General features: G+C 47.9%; 1 long non-coding RNA gene across 1 annotated transcript; it reads left to right on the forward strand.

Moving 5' to 3' along the window:
• Positions 1 to 284: 284 nt before the first annotated feature.
• Positions 285 to 2,649, forward strand: LOC117313386 (uncharacterized). The gene is made up of 2 exons (XR_004527827.2): positions 285 to 734; positions 1,858 to 2,649. It is a non-coding gene; the product is annotated as an uncharacterized lncRNA (long non-coding RNA).
• The last annotated feature ends 12,234 nt before the right edge of the window (positions 2,650 to 14,883 follow it).

Genomic DNA, 14,883 nt, shown 5'->3' on the forward strand with positions numbered 1-14,883 from the left:
TTTTTGTTTCCTCCTCTGCTCTTTCCATTTTGGAGGTTCCCTCTTCTGTAACACAGACCTTCGCCCAGGACGCTGCACAGGAAGCCCCTCCCAACCTTGGGGGTTTCCACTTGGTTTAGCTTTCCTCCTCCCTTCCTTACGCCTGAAAACAGGGCCAGGTTTCCGGGGCGGGGGCGGGCGGGGGCGGGCGGGGCCCTGTCTGAAGGCGAGCAGGGCTCACCTGGCCGCAGCAGCTCCGCCCCAGTGCCGGTGCCCAGGACGCCCCAGGCCTTCAGGCGGTGGCCCTCCTGCAGCACGGCCTGCGACAGGCGGTCCAGCACAGCGTCCAGCTGGGGGACTTCCCTGCAGGAGGATGAGGGAGGACCCATCAGAGGGAGGGGCAACTAGGGATAGAAGAAGGACACTTTGGTGCGGCCCGTCCCGGGACCCCAAGAAGCCACACGGCTCCTCCCCAGATCTCACTCAGCCTGACTCAGATTCACCAGGTACACACCTTTCTGGGTTCCGCCCAGCCCGGGAGGACTTCGTGGGCCTAGAGCCTGAATACGCCTTCAGCAGCCGCCGCGCTGCCATCAGCGCTGAGCAGAAAGAGCCCCAATGCTCTCGCCTCGCACCGAGGTCTTGGCGAAGCAGCGTCAGCTGGTGACTGAGGCTTGCTGCGTACTCGCCTGCCAGGTGCCCCCTCCGCCTGGCCTCCTCCTCCGCGGCCCTGGCAGCTGCCTCCGCAGCCTGAGGTCAGAGACCACCCTGCCTGCTTACCTGCAGGGGCCGTAGCCGCCAGAGACAGCAGCCTCGGGGACTGGACACCCCGCTCCCCCTGGGCACTGCAGAGCAATGAGGGTGGGCGTGGCAGCAGTGGCAAAGGGGCGCAGGGTGTGGGGCTAAGACACCTGGGGCCTGGGAGATGGAACAGGTGCTGAGGAGGTGCGCAGCCTCAGTGAAGGGAGAGAGTTGCATGTGGGCACCGGGACCAGACGCGAAGCGTGAAAACAGCCCAACCTGTTGCTGCTCCCTCTGGGGGCTCTCTGGAAGCTGGCCACTGGAAGCTGGGATGCGGTGCTCAGCACCCCACAGCTGCTGGAGAGACCGGGCTTCGTTCCCAAGTTTGAGGCAGAGGAGTTTGAGCTGCGAGAGAGGGCAGAGTTTGCCCCAAGAGGCCCCAGCAGCTTTCACGGCTGTGGTCGCAGCGCCCTCTGCTGCCAGTTTGTGGAGGGACTCCAGAGGACAAAGTGACCTTACACTGGAAGGAACCGGTGAAGACCAGCCCAGCCGTAGGGCAAGACACCTTCCCCTTAGGGAACCCCTGGCCCAGCTTAGAAACTTGGACTTCTAGTGTGCTCCTTTGGCTCCCAATATCTGTCACCTACTGGCCTGCATTTTCTCACCCAGATGGGCTACCCAGATCAGGAGTGGGGATCTTGAGAGGCTCCAGAGGTGGTCTGGATAGATTCCCTACCAGTGATCTGAAGCCTGAGGGCTCATAAAATCAGCCCTAAATTTAAGCTGAAATCTTCTTCTTCCCTTCCCCCGAATGAATTTTTTTTTTTTTCTGGTTCATTATGGATACACTGAGGATTTCTTTAGGCCCTCTGTCCCATCACGAACGCTCCCAGAGACAAATTCGCTTGCCCGCCCAGCTTCTCTACTCACCTTCTCCTTGGTCTGGCTGAGTTGGGTCGTCACTGCCAGAGACTGCCTGAGCAGGATCCTGAAGAAGTTTTCTGTGTCAAAGCCCTCCAGGTCCACCTGCTCCTCGGCTTGCCAGTCCCCACCTGTGGGGGGATGGGAAGCAGGGTTATCTTCCTGAAACGTGAATACGAGCTTCCCTGCAGCTTCTCAATGTATCTTCCTCCTCAGATCCTCACAGACTTGCTACTGAAAGTGTGGTCTTCGGATGAGCAGCATTAGCTTTGCTGAAGAAGTTGTTAGAAATGCAGAATTCCAGGCCCCATTCCAGACGTATTGCAGCAGGAGATCCCCAGCCACTTCATAATCACCTTGAAGTTTGAGAAGAACAAACTGCTGCTCTCTGAGGCCCATACTTGGAGTAGCAAGAGTAGAAGGGGAAACAACTCAGCATGACACGTAATGCCTCCTTTTTTTTTTTTTATTGTCCCTGGTTTACAGCTGAGGAGACTATTACTTTTTTTTTTTTTTAGAAGATGTTGGGAGTAGGAGTTTATTAATTAATTAATTATTTTTGCTGTGTTGGGTCTTCGTTTCTGGGCGAGGGCTTTCTCTAGTTGTGGCAAGCGGGGGCCACTCTTCATCGCGGTGTGCGGGCCTCTCACTATCGCGGCCTCTCTTGTTGCGGAGCACAGGCTCCAGACGCGCAGGCTCAGTAGTTGTGACTCACGGGCCTAGTTGCTCCACGGCATGTGGGATCCTCCCAGACCAGGGTTCGAACCCGTGTCCCCTGCATTAGCAAGCAGATTCTCAACCACTGCACCACCAGGGAAGCCCCACGTAATGCCTCCTTTAGAAGTACTTGTCATTTCCTAACTTGGCCACTTTGTACGTGGTTATTGTACATTTCTTTATGAAAGTTTGTATTTAGCTGTCTCTGTCCCCTTCTACACTCTGTATGCCTAGAAGCTAGCAGTGTCTGGCATACAGGGGCTACTCAATAAACATGTACTGAGCAATGAATGAATGAGTGGAGAGGAATGAAACAATGAACAAAGGAAGCAGGAGCTGGCCAGTTGGATTTGGGGACACCTCTGGGATTCCAGCCCAAGCCTGTCACTCACCATGACCTCTCTCAACCCTGGGGACATCAGAGTCTTGGTGTGGTCGGCCTTTCCTCAGAGATGTTATCCTGGTTCTTGGGGAAATGTAGGCATCCAGGTTGTAGCCCTGCTGATGCTTCCTGAAGGTGGGCTGGGGAGCAGCCTTCCGGGCCCAGCTCAGTCTGTGACACTGAATCTACAGGGTACATCATGGGCGATGTGAAGGAAAGGGAAGCTGAGGGAGAAGCATCCTTTCTGAGGACACTCGGAGGAGAAGGACCCCCGCTCAGCGTGGTTAGGGAGCACCTCATCTTTGCTTCTTTGGAGCATTCTAACAGCCTCTCTCTCTGTAACTTTCTCCTTTCTAATCCATCTCTGTCTTTCACCTTATTGCTAGAGTAAACATAAAAGTCTTACTAGGTTTTCTCCCTTGTTCAAAGTTCTTAATTGATCCCCACTGCCTAGAGGATAAAGTCCAAACTTCTTATCACGGTCCATGAGACCATCCACACTTTGTTCTGTCCCCTGGTTTCAGCCTCATCCCTGTCCTTGCACCTGAAGCTGCAGTCACAGGGACCAGGTTTGGTTCCCTGAGCAGGTGAACCTTGTTTCATGCCTCTGTGCCTTGGCTCATAACACTCCCCACCTCTCCTCCTAAGTGCATTATCCTCCCACCCTCAACTCACTAACCCCTTTGTCAGTATAGGGACTGAACTTTTGTTCGTGTCATATTTCAAGTCTCTTTCAGGGATCACCTCCTCAGGAAGGCCTGTCTTTACCACCCAGGGAGAACAGTCATCTCCGTCCTTTGTGCAGCCAGGGCCCCCGGCACACTCTCACCAGAGCTCCACAACACTCGCTGACATTTATTTGTCTCCTTGTCTATACTCTCCCTGCTCAACTTTGACTGCTGGAGGCCTGAGGCTGCACCTTTGCCACTTTGGCATCTTAGCAACTAGGATAACGCCTAGTGCAGACGGGCCTGGAAGACCCATTTCCACGGCATTGGGGAGGTGGTCTGGCACAGTGGTTAAGATGTCACTTGTCCAGCTGTACTCACCAACAGAAGCAGGCAGAGCCCCAGGAGCAGGACAATCTCCCCAAGGACTCCTGGCCAGTCGGACCTCTTCAGGGGCCTGGGGATCTTGGCGATGCCAGTTTGGATGAGATACCTGGGAGTTGTGGGGACAAAGGGCCCTTCCCCAAAGCACTGGCCCCCTGGCGGGAGGGTACGGACGTACTGGGGAGAAAGAAACCTGTTCAGCCTTGGTCCCACTGTCTGCCAGAGCCTGGCCAGGGGACAGAGTGGGAAACCAGGCCTGTTGACACTAACCAAATAGTCCAGATCTTTGCGCATACCTGGATCCCTGGGAAATGAATCTGTATCAGATAGCTGTCTGCATGTTATGGGACTAGGTCAACACAATCTCTTGGAAGCTGGACTGACAGGTTGAGATACTAAATCCTGTGTGTGACCAAGACAGTGCACCCGGAACAGGGGTGGCATCAGCACAGGTCATGTAGATAAAAGCCTGCATAGATTGGCTCGGGATATGTGCCTTCAGGATGAGAGAGGGGTGGGCAGGGGAGGATGAAGTGGAGGGCCGTGAGAGATGGCTAGACATTCTATATCCTTCGAGACACATTGGATTTTCATCCTCACAAGCATCCCTTCCTTACACATCACAGGTTGGGCTGCTTTGGAGTGAACCTTGGCATCCCCAGAATTATCTGTTAGGACTGTGGGACCCCGAGACTCTGATAGGGTCATTTGGGGCACCTCCTTCCCTGGAGAGCTGTCTGGGGTGATTATGAGGCAGTATTTTTTAAAGAGAAGGGAAATGGTGGGATAATGTCTTAAAAAGGGCAAAGCCATCACAGACAAACCATCTTCCGATGCCAGTTGCTGTTCAGGCGAAAGACATAGACCCCAGGCTGCTGAAACTGCTGCAGAAAGAGGTGAGGGCTTTGGTCTTGGAGCCGGGACTCCTCAGCCAGGGCCCGGAGGCGCCCCCAGTCAAATTCCCCCTGTGTGTTGTAGAAGTGGCCCCTGGGGTGGAGGAAGGAAGGGGCGTGTTGTCTCTTGGATGTAGGCACAAGGAGGATTTCCGGTGGTGGCAGGGCCGTGCCCTCTGACACTCACAGGTCATACTCGGGGTAATGCTCACGGGTCACCAGCAAGGCAAGTGTATCGTTGGTTTGGAGGCAGACTGTGGGGTTTCGGATGCTTGGCTCTGGGGGAGACAGATTCCCAAGGTGCGTGGAGTTGAGGCTCAGTGTTGAAGCAGAGCTCAGATATGCTTCCCTGGACTTTCCTGGGCAAGATTCAGAACATAAGGAAAGGCAGCCACTCTTCAGGTGGATTTGTGCCAGGATCTGGGGAGGTTGGAGTAGGGAGAGGAGAGGCAACACGTGTCAGCCAAAATGCTCACCTGCATCCTGGCCTGGGAGCCTGGGGTCCCTGAGGGGCAGGCCGAGGGAGCGCAGTAGGTCACGGCCTGGTCTGCTCAGGCCCAGGAAGCCAGTCCCTAGAACAAGACGGGCATCTCCCTGGGCCTGCAGGGCCGGGGAGAGAGTTGGTCCTAGTGTGTGGATACAGCAGAAGCTGTCCATTCCCGACTTGCACTCGGCAGGATTCAACTTTCTAGAAAACTGTAGGAGGGATGTCAGGATTCACATGCATTTCTTGGGGACCCCTTTCTGGAGAGGAGTTGCCCATCACCCCCGCAGCTTCCGTGTACAGGGGCCACGTTTATGCCGTGGTAAGGACAAGATTTGCCCACGTGTGGACCTGAGCCACAGGCCTCCCTGGGGCCTCCTTCTGTCCAGCTTTCTTACCATCCACGCTGACCACATACAGAGGGACAGAATTCTGCCTTTGGTCCAAGTGGCAGGGATGGCCCACAGCACGTGGTGAGGAAGGCCTGTCTAGAAGGTAAAATTCCTGGGAACAGGGAGGTCCAGTGTTAGGTCTTCTCTTAAGACACAGTGAGTAGCACCCTCCCCTGGCAGGGAGGTGGGGAGAGCACAGGTGCTTTCCCTAGCCCTGTCTGAGTGTCCTGATGAGGTTGGAGGGGAAGCCGTTGTGGGAATAGGTCTGAGAGTCCTGGGAGTGGCAGGGGCAACCTGGAGTCATGATTTTGAATATTGTCCCTTGCTCCTGTGGGAAGATTTCCATGACACTTGCCCCTCTTTAACGTATACCATGACTTTTTCAAGAAGTTTTGTAGGATGAGATTAAATCAACAATAATATCTTTTCTCTGGTACCAGGGGTTGGGCCAGGGATGTGGGTCAGTGTGCAGGGCTGCAGACCCCGTGCATGAACGTGTCACACACCTTACCTCTTAGAAAGGAGGCAGGGGCTGCAGGGGCTGGGTCTATGGCTCTGCAGTGGGCCCGGCTCGGCACAGGTTGGAACTGGGGCGTCGTACCTGGCTTCCGGTGTCTTCGGTGATGGAAATCTGCGGGATGCTCTCGAGACAGCTGAGCTGCAGGATGTGTCTCTGTCTCTTTGGGCACAGGGGACCACACATCTCACTTGAGTGTTGTCCCCAGCACAGACAGAGCCCCAGGCCTGGGTCATAGCCACGTGCATCCTCTGGTGTGGCACACACCTGCATGAAGACTCACACTTCTTGGGGACACCTCCCTGGGGGAGGTTGCTCCCAGTTCTCCCCAACTTCAGAGTGTAGAGCGCAGGTCTCCATGTTTCCAAAAGGGGGCTAGTGGAATGAGCCCCCAGTGGCTAGGAGGTTGGGCAGGTGAACAGGTGAGCAGAGGGCCAGGAGTGCAGGAGGTACACTATATGGGCACCTCCTACCTCGTGGGCACAGTGGTCATTCCATTGATCCTTGGTCAAACAGACCCCCTCTTGGTTCCAGGTGGCCCCATCCTTGCAGCTCTTGTATTCCCGCTGGACACAGCCCCTTGGCTCTCCAACATCTTGGTAGCCCTGGAGGCAGGGGCACTGCCCATCACTGGGCTGTGGGTTAGGTGGGGAGGGAAAGCAATTTCAGGTTGGCTGGTAGTACTTGGTTGCTGTGAACCACACAGGACCCTTTGGCTGTGACCCTGCATGAGATGGACCAGAGGACAAGAGCAGGGGAGGGGAAGTAAGGGATCACCAGGGCAGAGAAGAGTCAGCTCAGAGGGGAAGTTACTGGCGCATGCTGTTTAGGGTCCGGGTGGTGCTATCTTTTCTGTCAAAAAGACATGGAAAGTTCAGGAAAGGAAGAATTAAGATGCATATTTGCTGGCTTATAGGACAAGTTTGAGTTGGAAGGGCTTGGACTTTTGGGCGTATTTTGGGAGTGGTCATGGTGGAGAACAATATTAAGTCTGCCCTCTCCTCCAAGTAGGGTTGTCAGATTTAGCAAACAAAAATATGGAGCGTTCAGTTAAACTTGAATTTCAGATAAACAGTGAATACTTTTTGAGTGTAAGTATGTCCCATTCAATATTTGAGACAGGGACTTCCCTGGTGGTACAGTGGTTAAGAATCTGCCTGCCAATGCAGGGGACACGGGTTCAATCCCTTGTCCGGGAAGATCCCACATGCCGCGGAGCAACTAAGCCTGTGCATCACAACTACAGAGCCTGTGCTCTACAGCCCGCGAGCCACAACTACTGAGCTCATGTGCCACAACTACTGAAGCCCGTGCACCTAGAGCCCGTGTTCCACAACAAGAGAAGCCACCGCAATGAGAAGCCCGTGTACCACAATGAAGAGTAGTCCCTGGTCACCACAACTAGAGAAAGCCCGTGCACAACAACGAAGACCTGACATAGCCATAAATAAATAAATAAATAAATAAATAAAAAAATATTTGAAACATATTAAAAACATATCCATAATTTATGTGAAATTCAAGTTTAACTGGGCACCCTGTCTTTTACCTGGCAACCCTGTCCCCAAGTCACTTGGAAACCTGAACTAACCCTGGTCAGGTTACACCTGAGCTGAACTTGGCTTAAGAACAAAACAGTCCTGGAAATGCAGCCTGTCCCTGGGTCCCTCCTGCCAGAGGACATACCCGGAACACTCGGCCAGGTCCCAGGCATACGCATGTGTCCTTGCCCTCCTCTGGCTGGGTGGCCTCCGAGCCACAGGGGAAACAGGCATCCTGGCCAGGCCAGGAGTTGAAGAATCCCCGAGGGCAGAGGTGGCAGGAGGAGGCATTGTGGGGTCTCACTCCGGAGAAGAAAGTTCCAGGGGTTCAGGGTGCAGGCGGTGAGTCAGGACAGAGCCCACCTGCGGAGTGATAGGCGAACAAGAATTAAGGCCGAGACTAAGCTTCCAGGGCTGTGGGTCCCCTGGTGATTCCCCCAGGAGCCCCAAGTGGACCCCCAACTGCTCCCTTCCCCCACTAAGGGCCTTCTGATCCCCGACCCAGCCCAGGTGTCTCCCAAAGCCAGCATCCCTCAGAGCTGTTTTTCTTTCCCCACTCCTCAACTTTACCCTCAACTCCTTTGGCCCAAATGCAGCCCCAGCCCCTACCCTCTGGGCACCCTGGTCCATCTGGCTCTTCTGCACAAGGCCTCTGGTCCCCACAGTCCTGAGTATTCTCCCTGCTCAGGCACATGGCGCTCTGGAGGGCAAAGCAAAAGAGAGGTACACGGGCCCATGTCCCTGGGTTGCTCCTAAAGGGGAGAATCTTCACCTTCTGGGCAGGGGCGACAGTGTCAGGGAGAGAGGAAGACATGGAGGTGGAGGAGGACAGACACTGAGAAAGAACTCTGGGGACACGGGTGGAGAGAGAGGGGAGCAAAAGGCAAAGACACAGTAACAGAGCAACACCAGGATAGAGGATGCAGAGAGAGACCTGGGCCCAGGATCGGTATGTAGAAAGAAATGTCCCGGAAGGCCAGCCTCTGCCAATCACAGGAGCTGTGGGAAGCACTCACTGAATATTTCATGAAATGAAATCTGAGATACAGGTCCTCTGGGAGGTTTTGGCCCAGACAACTTAAGTATTGCCACCCTCTCTTTCCTCTCTCCATACACTTTTCCTTCCTAGAGCAGTGTGTGTGTGTGTGTGTGTGTGTGTGTGTGTGTGTGTGTGTGTGTGTGCGCTTGTGTGTGTGTAGAACTGGGCTCTGTGATGGAGGAACATTCCAGCTCCCTCCTTTTGCAAGGCAAAGCTAGTCAACCTCGTTTAAGCACTCGCCATGTGCAAAATCCTGCAGGAGACATGACAAGGAAATGAAACATAAGGCTTCTGCCTTTGGGGCACATTCAGCCAAGTTTCAGAGACCTACACGATTTTAGCATTACAAAGGACCTTACCGATCATTAAGTTCTATTGTCCCAATTTACAGATGAGAAGACTGAGGTCAGAAAGGTGGAAAGTTTGAACAAATTCATACAACCAGTCAAATGCTCTTAAAGAATATGCATACGTGAAATACCTGAAAACTATAAAACAGCAGGTGGGCCCCTTGGAATAACCAAGAGATGCAAATGGATAAAGCATAGCATGTGGTGGAGAGACAGGGCCTGTCCTGGCCTTGTTAATTACCTTTGGAAATCAGATAGTCAGTTGACTTATCACTTGTAAAAAAAAGTGGTAATAAATAATACTACTTGGCTTTCGTCATTGCAGTTGTGAAAATCAATCAAGCTAACATGAGGAAGTGCTTGGAAAGCCATAAAATGCTAATGGAAGTCAGTGCTAAGATGAGATGTGGCTTCGAGGGATAGGGAACTGAAGCACAGGGACCTTGAGGCCACCCAGCTTGTCCTCATAGCTTAAATCTGTAAGTAAGACCTCCGATCTCAAGTTTGAATAGTGCTGGGTTAGGGGAGCCTTAAGAGAACTTATTGCATGGCTTTGGCTTTGTAATCAGGCCTTGGTTTTGAAAATACTAAATCATGTATCTGATATAATTCATCAAATTTTCCACTGAATGACTTATGACTTGGCTGCTTCTAAAAAAAGATTTACTCTCCAGGACAAGGTGTCCCTGTGCTGTAGAGCACCTTACTTGCTCTCTTATTTATTATTCATTCCACAGATATTTATTGTGCACTTACTGTGTACCAGGCTCTCTTCTGGGGCTGCTGGTACCTAACAACATGTGCTGCAAACTCCAAAGGATTGTTGGATGTTGCTTGTGGAGCTGGGGCTGGAAGGAGAGTTATTGGGGTGCAGAAGCAAAGGCTCCTTTACAGACACATTTAAGGGGGAAGGAATTAAGATTCCTAGGAACATGTATTCTGCAACAACATCGTTTACATCAGTGCTGTCCAATAGAAATACAATGGGAGTCACATATGTAATCTATAGTTTTCTGGTAGCCACATTACAAGAGTAAAAAATAACAAGTGAAATGAATCTTAATAATATATTTGATTTAACCTAATGTGCCAAAACTATTACTTCAACATGTAATCAATATAAAAACGAATAATATGTTATATATATATTTTTTGTACTGTCTTTGAAATCCATTTTACGCTTACAGCACACCTCAATTCGGACTGGCCATAGTTCAGGTGCTCAGTAGATCCACGTGACTAGTGGTTACCATACTAACAGAGCAGGTTGACATCTTCCAGCAAAGCCACTTCTCTCCAGGGGCCCCTAGGCCTGTGAGTGCCCCCCTGCCCTGCACATCCCTCTGTCATCTGCTTTGTTCTCACCAAATGGCACAGTCCTCCTGCCCTCGTCTTTCCAGAAGGTGGCACTGTGAGCTCACAGGAAATGGGGTGTGTGTGTGTGTGTGTGTGTGTGTGTGTGTGTGTGTGTTGGGAGGTGGAGATGGTGAAAGTGGAAGAAATGCAGTTGCAAGGGAGGGTGTGTGTGTGTGTGTGTCTGTGTGCCCACACATGTGTGTGTGTATAAATTAGCATCAATACCTTAATTATCTTGGTGGAAATTAAGATTAACATCTGTGTAATGTTTTATGATTCTCCTAAAACTTTACTGTTCCTACCAATCATCTGAGGATCTTTTTTTACTTAAAATTTTAATTTTCTTTTATTTATATATTTAAAAAATAAAAATTATATATAATTAAGGTGTACAACATGATTTGATACACATAAATATATAGTGAAATGATTACTACAGTTAAGCTAATTAACATGTCATTTCCTGACCTAGTTACCCTCTTTTTTTTGCCTGTGTGATAAGGGCAGTTGAAATCTACTCTATTAGCTTGTCTCCAGTATGCACTACAGTGTCGTTAACCATAGTCATCATGCTGTGAATTAGCTCTGTAGACAGGGGTCCCCAACCCCTGGGCCACAGACAGGTAGCAGCCTGTGACCTGTTAGGAACTGGGATGCACAGCAGGAGGCGAGCGGCAAGCGAAGCTTCATCTGTAGTTACAGCTGCTCCCCGTCGCTCGCATTACCACCTGAGCTCCGCCTCCTGTTAGATCAGCAGTGGCATTAGATTCTCATAGAAGCTCCAATCCTACTGTGAACTGCGCATGAAAGGGATCTAGGTTGCGCGCTCCTTATGAGAATGTAATGTCTGATGGTCTGAGGTGGAGCTGAGGCAGTGATGTTAGCACTGGGGAGCGGTTGCAAATACAGATTATCATTAGCAGAGAGGTTTGACTGCCCAGAGACCATAAAAAAATCAATGTGGTTGAATCATCCCGAAACCATCCACCCACACCCCTGTCCGTCCGTGGAAAAATTGTCTTCCACGAAATCGGTCCCTGGTGCCAAAAAGGTTGGGGACCACTGCTCTAGACTCATTCATCCTACATAACTGAAACTTTGTACCCTTTGACCAATATCTCCCCATTTCCCCCACCTCCCTGCCCCTTGTAATCACCACAATACTCTCTGCTTCTATGAGTTTGACTGTTTTTAGATTCCACATGCAAGTGAGATCATGCAGTATTTGTCTTCTCTATCTTGCTTATTTCACTTAGTTTAGTGTCCTCCAGGTTGATTCATGTCACAAATGGCAGGATTTCCTTTTTCTCATGACCAAATAACATTCCATCATTATGTCAATATTTCTATACTCTAATATACATATCACATTTTTCTGAGTTGAGTATAGTTGATTTACAATATTGTGTTTGTTTTAGGTATACAGCAATGTGATTCAGTTATATATACATATACACATATATATATACATATATATGTGTATATGTATATATGTTTTTTCAGAGTATTTTCCATTATAGTTTATTGCAAGATATTGAATATAGTTCCTTGTGCTATGCAGTAAATCCTTGTTCCTTATCTATTTCATGTATAGTAGCTTGTATCTGTTAATTCCTTACTCCCAATTTGCCTCTCCGCCCTCCCTTTCCCCTTTGGTAACCATAATTTTGTTTTCTATGTCTACGAGTCTATTTCTGTTTGTATATATACTCATTTGTATTATGTTTTAGATTCCACATATAAGTAATATCATATAATATTTGTCTTTCTCTATCTGACTTACTTCACTTACTATGATATTCTCTAGGTCCATTCATGTTGCTGCAGATGGCATTATTTCATTCTTTTTTATGGCTAATATTCCATTGTATTTGTATACCACATCTTCTTAAGCCGTTTGTCTGTTGATTGGCACTCAGGTTGTTTCCATGTCTTGGCTATTATAAATAGTGCTGCTATGAACATTGGAGTGCATGTATCTTTTTGAATTAGAGTTTTCATTTTTTCTGGATGTACGTCCAGGAGTGGGGATTGCTGGATCATATGGTAGCTCTATTTTTAGTTTTTAAAGGAACCTCCATATTGTTTTCCATACTGGCTGCCCCAATTTACATTCCCACCAACAGTGTAGGAGGGTTCCCTTTTCTCCACACCCTCTTCAGCGTTTATTATTTGTAGACATTTTGATGATGGCCATTCTGACCAGTGTGAAGTGATACCTCATTATGCTTTGATTTATACTTCTCTAATAATTAGCAATGTTGAGCATCTTTTCATGTGCCTATTGGCCATCTGTATGTCTTCTTTGGAGAAATATCTATGTAGGTCTTCTGTCCATTTTTTGATTAGATTGTATGAGTTGTATGAGCTCTTTGTATATTTTGTATATTAAGCCCTTGTCAGTTACATTGTTTGCTGTTATTTTCTCCCATTCTGTTGGCTGTTTTTTTGTTTTGTTGATGATTTCCTTTGCTGTGCAAAAGGTTTTAAGATTGATTGGGCCCCATTTGTTTACTTTTGATTTTATTTCTTTTGCCTTGGGAGATTGATCTAAGAAAATATTGCTACAATTTATGCCTGAGAATGTTTTTCTTATGTTCTCTTCTAGGAGTTTTATGGTCTCACTACTTGTATTCATCATAGTATTGGAAGTCCTAGCCACAATAATCAGACAAGAAAAAGAAATAAAAGTTACCCAGATTGGAAAGGAAGAGATAAAAATGTCACTATTTGCAGATAACATGATACTCTATATAGAGAAACACAAAGACTCCACAGAAAAACTATTAGAACTAATAAATGAATTCAGCAAGGTAGCAGGATATGAGGTTAATATACAGAAATCTATTGCCTTTCCTTACACTAATAATGAAATATCAGAAAGAAAAAGTAAAATAATAATCCCATTTAAAATCACATAAAAAAACCCCAAAACCCTAGGAATAAACTTAACCAAGGAGATAAAAGACCTATATGCTGAAAACTATAAAACATTGATAAAGGAAATTAAAGATGATTCAAAGAAATGGAAAGATATCTTAAGCTCTTGAATTGGAAGAATTAATATCATTAAAATGACCATATTACCCAAAGCAATCTACAGATTTAATGTGATCCCTATCAAAATACCCATGACATCATTCACAGAGCTAGAACAAATAATCCTAAAGTTTATATGGAATTATGAAGGACCCACAATCCTGAGGAAGAAAAACAAAGCTTGGAGGCATAACCCTTCCAGACTTCAGATAACACCACAAAGCTTCAGTAACCAAAACAGCATGGTATCGGCACAAAACAGACATATAGATCAATGGAGCAGAATAGAGAGCCCAGAAATAAACCCATACACCTGTGGTCAATTAATCTACAACAAAGAATATACAATGGAGAAAAGAGAGTCTCTTTAGCAAGTGGTGTTAGGAAATCTGGACAGCTACATGTAAATCAATGAAAGAACACTACCTCACACCATACACAAATATACTCAAAATAGTTTGAAGACCTGCATATATCACATCTTCTTTATCCATTCATCTGTTGATGGACATTTGGATGATTTCCATATCTTAGCTATTGTGAATAATGCTGCAATGAACTGGGAGTGTAGCTATCTCTTTAACATGTTGATTTCATTTCCTTTGGATATATATCCAGAAACGGGATTACTGGATCTTATGGCAGTTTTATTTTTAGTTCTTTGAGGAACCTTCATACTGTTTTCCATAATGCCTGTACCAATTTACATTCCCACCAACAGTGCACAAGGGTTCACTTTTCTCCAAGTCCTTGCCAACACTTGTTATCTTTTGTCTTTTTGATAATAGCCATTCCAACGGGTGTGAAGTGATATCTCATTGTGGTTTTGATTTGCATTTCCCTGATGATTAGTGATGTTTTCATGTGTCTGTTGGTCATTTGTATGTCTTCTTTGGAAAAATGTCTATTCAGGTCCTTTGACCATTTTTAAAATTGCGTTGTTTGTTTTCTTGCTATTGAGTGTTTGAGATCCTAAAAGGGAGATTCTGATTCAGTGCTATAGGTGATCTGGAGTGGGGCCCAGGATTCTGAATTTCAAACAAACTCTCAGATAAAGTGAGGTAATTAGCAAAGTTTTATAAGGAACTTTGACATGCACCATCCTTTTTGATACTCCAACAACCTTGTGAGATAGGCATTGCAATCAACCCATCTTATCATGTTAGAAATGGAGGCTCAGAGAGGTTAAGTCTCTTGCCTGAGATCATCCCATTAATAGGAGGTGTGGTCAGGGGTAGAACCCAGGTATTTTTGCTCCCAAGCATGTTCTTTCCATATGAATTATACACATTTCCCAGGTGGCAGAATGTGGGTTCATCTTGTCAACATTTCTTCCTCTGTGAGAAGATAGGTGAACTTCATCCTGCTCTGAGATCTTATGAGAAATTCGGTCACCTTCTGCACTTTCTTCATCCTGTGTCTATAATAGTCACAGCCAGTAGCCCTTCTCATTCCCCTTCCTGCTATGAAATCAACCTTG

This window comes from Tursiops truncatus, chromosome 8, assembly GCF_011762595.2.
Source record: "Tursiops truncatus isolate mTurTru1 chromosome 8, mTurTru1.mat.Y, whole genome shotgun sequence".
In the NCBI taxonomy this organism is placed as follows: Eukaryota; Metazoa; Chordata; class Mammalia; order Artiodactyla; family Delphinidae; genus Tursiops; species Tursiops truncatus.